Raw genomic sequence first — 11,353 nt, 5'->3', positions numbered from 1 at the left:
CCAGAGCTTTCTCCTTGGGGGTTATGGCATGATGACCTGGCTTCACTGTATTGTGAGCGACCACCTGCCTTTCACGCTGCAGACATGGTAAAGGGCCCTCTAAGGTTTGTCAACACTGAAGCTGGGCGTGTGAATGGCAGCTCATGTAGACACACCCAAGTTAGCTGTGCTCCAGCTAGCTCACTGAAAATAGTGTGGATGATGCAGAATGGGCTGCACAAGCCTGTCTGAACCTCTGAGTACATACAAGTATTGCTAGTCCACATCATTGCACCATCACCGCTGTTGTTAGCAAGGTAGAGTACAGCTAGCACAGGTACGTCTACACACGCTGCCATGCGCATCTCTGACTCCAGTGTGGATGTACCCTGAGACCCCCAGAGTTTCCCCCAGGGTCCACATTTCCTCCTACCTACATTCGGCAGAGGTTTCTGAATATTGTCCAGTGGGAGCTAGATTTTTTCTCTTATCTGCAGGGGCTGATTGTTAGTAGACACCATTTTAATTCTCACGATACTGAATTTTCTTTCTTTCAGCAGTGGGTGTTGTCTGTGAATCAGACATTTCAGATTCTGAATCCAACAGCACTGTAGTTTTCCAGGCATCAGTGTCTCCAGACACATAGTAACAGGGATGTGGGCAGCTGTTCCCATGGGCCAGTCTCATAGCTGCTGATGGCAGTCGATCAGCAACTTCTAGTTTCCCTGCTGTGACTTCCCTCTAATTGGGCAATTCTCTCCAATGGCCTTTGCCTCACCTGCAAATGTCATCTGGTCTGCGTCCCACACAGGAAACAGCCTCTTTCATCTGGGACAGCACCAAATAAACCTAAAGCATCCCTGACAGGTGCTTGTCCAACCTGTTCTTAAAACCTCCCATGATGGGGATTCCACAATCTCCATTGGAAGCTTATTCCAGAGCTTAACCACCCATATAGTTTAAAAGTATTTCCTCATAGCTAACCTAAATCTCCCCTGCTGCAAATTAAACCCACTACTTCTTGGGAGCATCCACTCAATCACTGGGAGAGTCAGGACGGACCTGTCCCCCTGCCATGCTGCTCTTATGGAGAATGGAGAATCTGCATGTCTTCCCCAGAGCCAAATCCCTGGCTCCTTGGAATAATTTGCATAGAGAACAACTATATATTTGTTTAGCAGTGAGCTCCAAATCCAACCCACCCACCTTAGGAAATACAAGCGCACTGCACAGGGCCACTGTCATCACAAAGGGACTGGGGATTGCTTGGGCGGTCACCTTGGTGATTGTGGTTGGTAACAGTTGAATGGCTTGTGGGGATGTATAGGCTCTCTGGTGCATGGGTGTGGGGATGTATGTGATTAGACAAAATTCTGCATGTTGTTGCATGGCTTTACTATCTGTTTTTTGTTTTTGGTAGTTTTGAGCTAGATATTTGTCCTGAGTTACTTTAACTGTAACAAAGGTTTTTTCTTATGTGTTTGAATCAATATGTGATTCCGTGCTATTATTTTCACAGAGACCCTTTTCCAACTAGAGGACCTATATCCTGGAAAGCAATAACTGTGAAGAGGACCCAGGGGATCAACGTAGATAACCAACTGTGCCATGAGCGTCCCGTGCAATGCATTGTGTTACCCCCCTTTTGCTACAGAGCTCGTGTTCAGTTAAGACACAACCTGATCAGTCTGTACCTCCTCGGAGTGAAGATGTCTGATCAAAAGCAGAATGAGATCCAAAAGAGGTGGAGGGAATTGAAGTTAAAAAAAATCAAATTGAAAATATAATGCAACTTTTTAACACTGAAAATAATTAGCCACTAGGCTGTTGAATGTTACGAAGGGATGTGATTAATCATCACTTAGAGACTTCAAACAGAGTCTGTATGTCTTTTGAAAAGGTATGGTTTAGTTTAGTGTTTCTCAGGGGGACCACCAAAGGCAATGGTTTCAAGGCATAGAAAATGTTATTACAAACTAAAGCAAATAAATTCTTGCTCCCCACTCACCCTTATACTTCAAGGTGTCTCTGCCAACCTCTCAAAACACACACAAATTCTGTGGGTAGATCAGTGTTATCATTGAATAATAAATAGTAAATAATGTTCACTATTACTTTCGTAAATGTGAGAGGTTGCAGAGAATTTTGACATTGAAGAAGTTATCTCCCACCTGCAAAGTTTGAGAAACACTGATCAAATTCAACCACGTGTTATAGGAATTGCTGTGAGAAATCCTGTGACCAGAGGAACATAATGGCCCATTCTTAAACTCTATGACATAATGGCCCATTCTTAAACTCATGCCATTCTTAAACTCTATGACTCTATTACAAGGGTTCCTTCTTGATAATGTAACACATTAGAGTTCAGTTAGATTAACTTTCCATATGCCACTGTGCTGACTCTGCTGCACATTCTGTTGCAATGGGATGCTTCATAAAACATGGGGGATATGAGGCCGCCCTGCTCCTGCTCTTCACCTGACCCAGCTCCACTCATGGGACCCTTGTGAGCCACCCACACAAAGATTTCTGGGGGATCAGGAAGAGAGGGCAGAGTGAAGCAGAGTCACAGCTCCCCTCCAGCTGTGCCATCCCCAGAGGAAATGTGTTACTGCTGAGTTCCTTCTGCTCTGAAAAGCTAAGTCCAGTCTGGACAAAGGCAGTTACTATGCAGGAAGAAGCTCTCCTGGGGACTGCAACTTTACTGGCTATCGGAACAGGAGATCATTAGTACAAGTTTCACTGCAAATCACTTTATTGGAGCAGGTTAACAATAAATCACTCAGAGAAGCTAGCAGACTGGAAACCCTTCAACCCTTTCTTGGAAGCCGACATGAGCATGTTGGGATGGAAGCGGTAGGAAACACAGTGGGTTTGTGGAGCCACCTCCATGCTGGAGCTTACTCCTGGGTTGGTGCTATGCGCAATGTGCTCTGGTGCACCTCATGCTCAGTTCTTCTTCTCCCATCCTAGATAGTGATCAACTCAATCAACCTTGAGATGGCACTTTAGGGCACAGATGACCAGCACTGTGTGAGGAGATCTCTTGGCCAGTGGCACACCATGATTTTTTCCCTGTTGGTGGGTGGCTCATTTATCCCCTGCTGATACTGGGAGGTGCTGGAAGTTACTATCTCCACAAAGAACATGATCCCCTCCCCATCCCCTTTCCCACCCCACATGAAGCTGTAGAAATTGGAGATCTCACACTGTCTTAGGTTGTGGTGATAGAGGTTTGCTGACGATCTGTTTGGTTGACTCCTTCTGTTTCATCCATGTAGACATTCCTTTCAATCTGTCTCTGGGTGTCATGGAGATAATGGGGCGGGATAGTCCCAAGGTCGGCTCAAACTCCTCTAGGGGCCCCTCTATGAGCACAGAATCATAGAAATGTAGAGCTCAGGGACCTCCAGAGGTCATCTTATCCCAGGAGAAGAGATTGAAAGGAAAATAAATGGCAGACAGAGGCCAGGAGATCCCTAAATAAGCCTCCTAGTTAGAGCTGTGTGAAGGGTCTGGAGGGAAGGGAACACCCCAGAGGAAGCTGCCAATGAGGGAGAGCATGAAGGAGACTGGGAGGGTGAGGTCTGGAAGGAAGTTCTGGCATGGCTTTGGGGGACAAACAGCAGGATACCAGGCTATGAAGCACTGCACAGGATGAGCTGCGCTTTCCCAAATTCACTGATTCTGTGGTGTGTGGAGCAATGAAGTGCAAGCATGGGCAGAGCTCTAACTCTGCCCCTTCCTGTGGGGGCATCTGATTGATGGCACCCCAGGATGGCAAGGTCTGCAGCCCATTGGAACTAGCACCAGCCGGCTCTCAGGGGACGCAGAAATGAAAGCTTGTCATTGAAATTGATCGATTCATAGTTTGGAAGCTGTTCACCTTTCCGGGCAACATAATTCAAGCCACTTCCATCCTCACATTCGCACAATAGCCAGGCACCGCTCTGCACCATATGGGAAGACACTCGGTCATTGAAAGATCCCTTGCTCAGACTGGTTGCTTCTTTTACCACCTTGATTTCCCCTTCATAGTTGATATGTTCATACAGGGTGATCTTGGGATTCTTCAGGTCTTCAGTAATCAGCTTGAGAGAAGTGATCTTGTCATTCATATCTTCACCAACAAAGCTGTATTCACCTTCCTCAAACACCAGGAACTTGCCTGAATAATTAGGATTCTCATAGGCCACCCAGGGTTGGCCAGTGACCTTTACAGAAGAGACACAGTGGCCCCACTCTACGGGCTTCAAGTCAGCAATGTCAGAAATGAATTCTTTGGATTTTCCTTGGAAGTTTATATGCTCATAAATGATGATCCCATTCATTTTGGTGGGTGTGGCAGGATCTTTGTGATTGGTTCTTGGAGCTGAAGCAGTGACTGAGAAGCTGTGGAGAGAGAACACAGCTTGGGAAGCAGCCCCTACTCAGTAGAGAATCTCTGTGAGGGGATGAAACATCAGGAAATTAGCATTTCATTTGAAACAACAGATAAATACACAAACGATTGAACAAAATGGGTGGGAGATGGGCAATTGCAAAGAGGGAATGGGCAAAGTCCTTCCTCAAACATTTAGCCAGCGGGAATAAGAGTAGGGTCTTTTTCCCCACCAGCTGACTCCAAGGTCTATTGTCTTCTCCCAACCTGCAACTCCACAGCTTATGAAGAATTGCAGTCTGGGTCAATGGAAATGTTTTGTTTTGATAAAATTGAAATGTTTCACTCCAATTTTGAATTTTTTAATATATTATTTTTATATTATTTTATTTTCTATTTAATTAGGGTAGAATATTTTAAAATTATAAAATAAAAGCAATAAAAGAGGTAACTGGTACTGTATTTGGTCGCTGGTATCATATAATTATAACAGGGTGGCTTGTCCCACGGGTTGCAGTGATCCCCAAAGAAAGGATAATATCTCAGGGAGGAGGGGCTGTGCCCAGCTTAAGCCTGGGGGGAGGATTTCTTTTGTGTTTGTTTGAGAAATTTGTTAAGTTAATAACGCTACTAAAAAGACAGAGGCCCCAGGAGGGTTGTGTTGAAAGAGAGACCATGTGGAGTTTGCTGAAGGAGCCCAGAAAAAGGGGGAAACAAGACACTGCAGAGGCACTCCTGGCCACAAGCAGATGCCCGGGTGGCAGTTGACCCCCTTTCTATAATATAATTAAAGTTAATATATAATACGTTTCAAAATGAAAAATCATTTCAAAATTAATTGGAGTCGCAAAATTGTGGTAACCAAAGTGTTGCAAAAACCTGTGCCTCAGCTGGAGCTTTGTGGGCGCCACATTTCAGGAAAGATGTAGACAAATTGGAAAAAGTGCAGAGAAGAGCAACAAAAATGATCACAGGTCTAGAAAACGTGACCTATGAGGGAAGATTGGAAAAATTGGGTTTGTGTAGTCTGGAGAAGAGAAGACTGAGAGGGGACATGATAACCATTTTCAATGACATAGAAGGTTGTTACAAGGAGGAGAGTGAAAAATTCTTCTCATTAACCGCTAAGGAGAAGACAAGAAGCAATGGGCTTAAATTGCAGGAAGGGAGGTTTAGGTTGGACATTAGGAAAATCTTCCTAATTGTCAGGGTAGTTAATTACCTAGGGAAGTGGTGGATTCAACCATCACCCAAGGTTTTTAAGAACAGGTTAGACTAACACCAGTCAGGAATGGTCTAGTTATTACTTCATCCTGACTTGAGTGCAAGGGACTGGACTAGACGACTTATTGAGATCCCATCCAGTCCTACACGTCTGTGATTCCAGTAAGACTGAACCAGAATGTTTAAAGCTCACTGAAAAGCTTTGTTTCAAATTTCATCAAAAACAACACATTCCTGCAGAATGCTTCGATTTCAATGAACCAGCATTTTCTAGCAGAAAAAAATGTTCTTTCCAAATACTTTTTGACCAGTTCTCATCTCTGTAAAGGTCTCAGAGCATGAAGCAAAGGTCTCCTCCAGTGCAGAGAAGCTCACAGGTCTGGCAGCAGCACTGGCTCCACATCAGTGGGTCTCAATCTTTTTTGGCTCAGGAGCCATTTGTAAACCTGGATGGCCGGTCACAACCCAGTAAATAGCCTTAGTGCAAACACATCTGGCTTACTAAATATTTCTCATCCACGATATACAATATATACACAGATATAATAAGTACTAAGTAAGTACATGGCGAGCACCATAACAGCAGCTCCTGTGACTCCTGTCCTGTGGGGTGGCTGGGCTTGGCTCCCCGTTCAGTGCATTGTGATCTCTGGGGATGCCGTACTGCTCAGGTTGGGCCCACCCCCTCCGTATTTTTGTGTGCAGCATTGTGACCTGGCACATGTGGCTCAGCCCCACTTACTGAAATTTGGCGCCTCACGACAGAGGGGTGGCTGGGTCAAAGCAGAGCAGCATGGCAACCCCAGAGCAGGAAGCCAAGCCCAGTCAGGCCCATGGGACTGTAGCTACAGGAGTCTGTGAAGAGGTGTATTCCCCGCACTTGCCTTGAGAGGTCTGATCAATCAGTTAAGCAGTGAGCAGGGGAGAGATTTAGGCTGAGAAGGGGCCACTAACTGGAAGCAGGCTCAGTTGAACAGGAACAAGAGAAGCCTGTATAAAGCCCGGAAACAGAGAGCAGAAATAGGGCTGCAGGGAAGCAGGCTGAAGTCACTCCCTGGGAGAAGGGAGGTGTGTTTGGGGATGCAGGGGAGTAGTCTGCCGTCAGTCCCCGAGAGGCGGGAGCTTGGGCTCGCAAACCCAGAGGGAGGGGGAGATAGAAGGTAGAGCTGCGAAGTAGGAAGGAGTCCAGGGGCACAGCAACATGGTCTGGGAGTGAGCAGGCCACTGTTGCTAGAAATAGGGTCCCTGGACTGGAACCTGGAGTAGAGGGTGGCCTGGGTTCCCCTACCAGCCACTGAGGATGTGGCATAGGCCAAGCAAAGGACAATGGACTGCCTTGGATCGTTTGCCCTGGAAGGGGAAACAAGCAAGTGACCTGGCTGGAGAAGCAAGTCAAGAAAAGGGAACACCCTGAGTTGCAGAGGGTGCGACAGGACAATGGGAAAGACAACACCAGAAGAGGCCACAATGCCTGGCCAGACCTAATCCCCAGAGTGAGCAGGAGGAGGCACCTCTTGCGGTGAGTGAACCCCGAGACAGAGCCACTGCTGTGAGGTGACTGGGACAGGCTCTGCAACCCCCCAGGGCAACCCCACCTCCCCAGGGAAGGACTGGACCTTCCTGCCTCAAGCCTCCCACACCAGCCTTTGGTACATTCTGGTGACCAATCTGGGGTCACAGTGCACAGGTTGAGAAAAGCTTCTCCACATGGAGACAAGAGGGAGAGAAAGAGCGAGCACATAAATCAAGTTCAGCGTTTGCATCCAGATGTTGAACACTGGATATAAATTGACAGAAAATGCCTGTGAGCTCTGAGCAAATGTTAATGAGCGAGAGGTGGAGAGGCCATCTCAGGGCTCCTCCCACCAGGGACTGGGAGGGGGAGGCAGAGCAAACCCCAGTATCCACAAGGCTTTTTCTCCTTCAGACTGAGGTTTTGGATGAGGAGAAAGAGACTCTGCCCACCCCCGACACCCCCATCCCTGATTTCCCGCATGCTGGGGAGGAGGGAGGAGTGTACCCTTAACAGATACCCCCAGCTGCTCTCTCTTCCCCTCTGGGATTTTGGGAAAGAGTTGGCTGGGAAAGGATGGAGAAGCAGGGAGAAAGGGGACTGAAGAACGAGGACACAACACAGACGGGAGGAGAAGAGAGGGGCTATGCGCAAGGGGAAAGAGATAGAGAGAGAAGAGATGAGAGAAAGGGAAGGAATGTGAGAGAATCGAGAGAGAGAGACAGGGTCATGATGAAAGCAGGGAGCGAAAGAAGAATGGATTTAGAGCCTGCAGAGTCTAGTGCGTGGAGCACCTACAATGCTTGACTCTGAGCTGGTGGTACACAGCCACTGTACCAGACATCCAGACAGGACTAGTGTGCCACAGGACTTAGAGAAACACCCTGCAGAGGGGTTGGCTACCATAGTTTGGAGCCAGTCCTGCAGACATGTAAGCAGCTGCGCAACTTTACTCACACAGATAGATCCATTGGCTGCCTAGGGGCGCGTGGTGCTTTGGTGTAAAGTGTTTGCATTTACTGGGCTAGATTCACCACCGGTGTAACACAATCTTACACACACAATAGAAGGATTTATGCTGATTTATTCTGGCACAAATTGGCAACGTTCCCTGTGGATAGGAGCTCTGAGGGGCACCAGGTTATAGCTGTATAAAGCAGCCATAATTCCACTGCTGTGTGATGAAAGGGGTCTGTACAGCCCAGAAGTGGATGGTCCTGGCAGAGACTGGGGCCTGGCCAGGGTCTCCATTGTACATAGAGCTGATTGGGCATTTCCTGTTGAAATGATTTTTGGACAATTTCTAAAATATCTAAATTTTTAATGGGAAATTTTCAATTTTGCTGAATTTTTTTTGGAAAATCAAAACAAAATGTTTCATTTCAGGGCTGTTCAACAGTACACTGCTTCCACCCAGAGTGCCTTGATGGTTCATGGGAGTTATATTTCTGGTGCTTCGTGCCCCCATTCTCTTCTATGACCTGGACCCTTACCCAGACCTCATTCCCATGATGCATTGTGGTCCCTCTCCTGACAGAGCCATATGGCGCCTCAGGGAGATGTAGTCTTGGCAGGGAACCTGCCCCATAGGGAAGAATGAAAGCATGAGGTACCCAAAACTACCTGTCCCATGAGGCAATAAGCAAATGCAGTTCAATGTCAAACTGACTTGAAACAAAATGTTTCAACATTTACTAAACAAATTCTTTTGTGAAAATTTTTGATATTTTTCCAGTTTGGGACATAAACAAATGTCAAATTATTACAATTCCCTATGAGCCAAATTCCTATTTTGTCTCAGCTGCATTTATGCAGTATACGCTCACCTCCTGTAGTGTGTGCTCTTCCTCCTCCTCCGCCTACGGGCTCCAATTCAGGAAACCTGTGAAGATTAGACTATTACAAAGCTGCCTGAATATGTATGTAAGAGCCTAACTTCAGGCACTCAACTGAAATCTTTTCATGTTAACTTCCGTGCCTTAGTTTCCCCATCTGTACAAGAGTAATATTAATACTTCCCTTGTTCTTCTTTGTGATGATTAAGCACTTAAGGATTGTAAAGCAAAGCTAAAGGTCACCAGAGTTCACATAAAAACCTCCAGTGGCCAATACCCCACTCTCTCTCCCACCCCACCCCCATCTTATTGAGGCATTGGCCATTGCAAATGTTTTAATGTTGATGTGCAAAAAGCCCAGCACATGCAGGTTGCTCCTTCTTCAACAGAAGAACTAAAGACCACAAACATGCATTTCTCTTACTGTGAGCATTTCTTGCCTATAACATACTGTTATGCTGGAGGTCGGGTGGCTCCCACCAAGCATGTCTTTAATCTACAGGCAATCACACACCTCACTGAAGCTATGGGCATGGCACCCACCTTTCATTCAGGCTAAATAACATAGCAGTTAAATACCCATTTGTTTAATGACCACTGGAAAAATGGAAGCCACCACCCAAAGACTAGACTGGATGCAAACACAAGGGCTGGGGACTGATTTGTGAGGAGCTGTGTGTGTGTGTCTGTAAGTCAGAATCAGCCACAAAGCAGGGAAAGAGAGTTTTTCTTCATTCCTGTAGTATCTGCCACCTCTTCCTACAAACTAAATATTCCTTCCCCTTCCTATAGTATTTGGTGTGGTCTCCCACTGTCAGAACCTGTGCTCTCAGAATCCACCTTCCCTAAATACAGGAGATGCACTCTCACGCCTGATGGTAGCAATAACATCTCCTCCCTACAAAATCATCTTAGGGGATGTGGTGAGCTCGTGTGAACCACGCATACTAAACCCACAGACACTCTGTAATTCTTCTCTAGGTGCTCTCATCAGATTCCCAGACAAAGCATAATAACAAATAACAATTTCTACCTTGGCTTCTGGCTTCAGCTTCTGACACTTGGGAGCTCTCAATGCACCTTCGTATCCAGCTGCTGCTGCAGTCAAGAGATACCCTCTCCAATCGCTTTTATACTTGAACATTGGCTGCTCACGATCACAATATTACGTAGCTGCCCAATAGGAGTTCACCACTTAGCTATCTATGTCCAGAAGCAACTGAGTGCCCCCAGGATAATGCCATAAATGGTAACAACAATGTGACTGAAGCATTTCTTTTGAAATATTTATTCTGCAGAAAAGGACCTGGGGATTACAATGAATGAGGAGCTGGATATGAGTCAGCAGTGTGCCCTTGTTGCCAAGAAGGTCAACGGCATATTGGGCTGTATTAGTAGGGGCATTGCCAGCAGATCGAGGGAAGTGATTATTCTCCTCTATTTGGCACTGATGAGGCTACACCTGGAGTATTGCATCCAGTTTTGGTCCCCCCACTACAGAAGGGATGTGGACAAATTGGAGACAGTCCAGCAGAGGGCAACGAAAATTATTACGGGGCTGGGACACATGATTTATGAGGAGAGGCTGAAGGAATGAGGGTTATTTAGTCTGCAAAAGAGAAGATTGAAGGGGGGGATTTCATAGCAGCCTTCAACTACCTGAAGCGGGGTTCCAAAGAGGATGGAGCTTGGCTGTTCTCAGTGGTGGCAGATGACAGAACAAGGAGCAATGGTCCCAAGTTGCAGTGGGGGAGGGGTTTAGGTTGGATACTAGGAAACACTATATCACTAGGAGGGTGGTGAAGCATGGGAATGGGTTACATAGGGAGGTGGTGGAATCTCCATCCTTAGAGGTTTTAAGGCCCGGCTTGACAAAGCCCTGGCTGGGATGATTTAGTTGGTGTTGGTCCTGCTTTGAGCAGGGGATTGGACTAGATGACCTCCTGAGGTCTCTTCCAACCCTAATCTGCTATGATTCCAAGGGTAGGTCTACACTTACCTGCCGGGTCGACGGGCGGCGTTCGACTTCTCGGAGTTCAAACTATCGCGTCTAATCTAGACGCGATAGTTCGAACTCCGGACGCGCTCCCGTCGACTCCGGAACTCCACCACCGCGAACAGCGGTGGCGGGGTCGACGAGGGAGCCGCGGACTTCGTTCCCGCGGCGTCTGGATGGGTGAGTAGCCCGAACTAAGGTACTTCGACTTCAGCTATGCTATTCGCATAGCTGAAGTCGCGTACCTTAGTTCGACCCCCCCCTTAGTGTAGACCAGGCCCAAGAGAAGCTCTATGTAAAACAACAGGGGCCCCTCTTAGTCTGGGGAAGGATTGCAGGTGTGCCTGCTCAGAGGAGGGGCAAAATGAAATGATTGACAAGGGAAAGCTGGGGAAGAAGAGCAAGCCTGACCAACGGGAAAT

At 46.9% G+C, this 11,353-nt stretch overlaps 1 long non-coding RNA gene across 1 annotated transcript; it reads right to left on the bottom strand.

Moving 5' to 3' along the window:
- Window positions 1–2,719: 2,719 nt before the first annotated feature.
- On the bottom strand, window positions 2,720–10,034 carry LOC123362262. Its single transcript, XR_006576383.1, has 3 exons — window positions 9,969–10,034; window positions 8,927–8,982; window positions 2,720–4,426 (listed from the first exon to the last, which is right to left on the bottom strand). It is a non-coding gene; the product is annotated as an uncharacterized LOC123362262 (long non-coding RNA).
- Between the last annotated feature and the right edge of the window lie 1,319 nt (window positions 10,035–11,353).

The sequence above is a fragment of the Mauremys mutica genome, chromosome 1 (genome assembly GCF_020497125.1).
Source record: "Mauremys mutica isolate MM-2020 ecotype Southern chromosome 1, ASM2049712v1, whole genome shotgun sequence".
NCBI lineage: Eukaryota > Metazoa > Chordata > Testudines > Geoemydidae > Mauremys > Mauremys mutica.
This window is presented reverse-complemented; position numbering and strand designations above follow the sequence as displayed.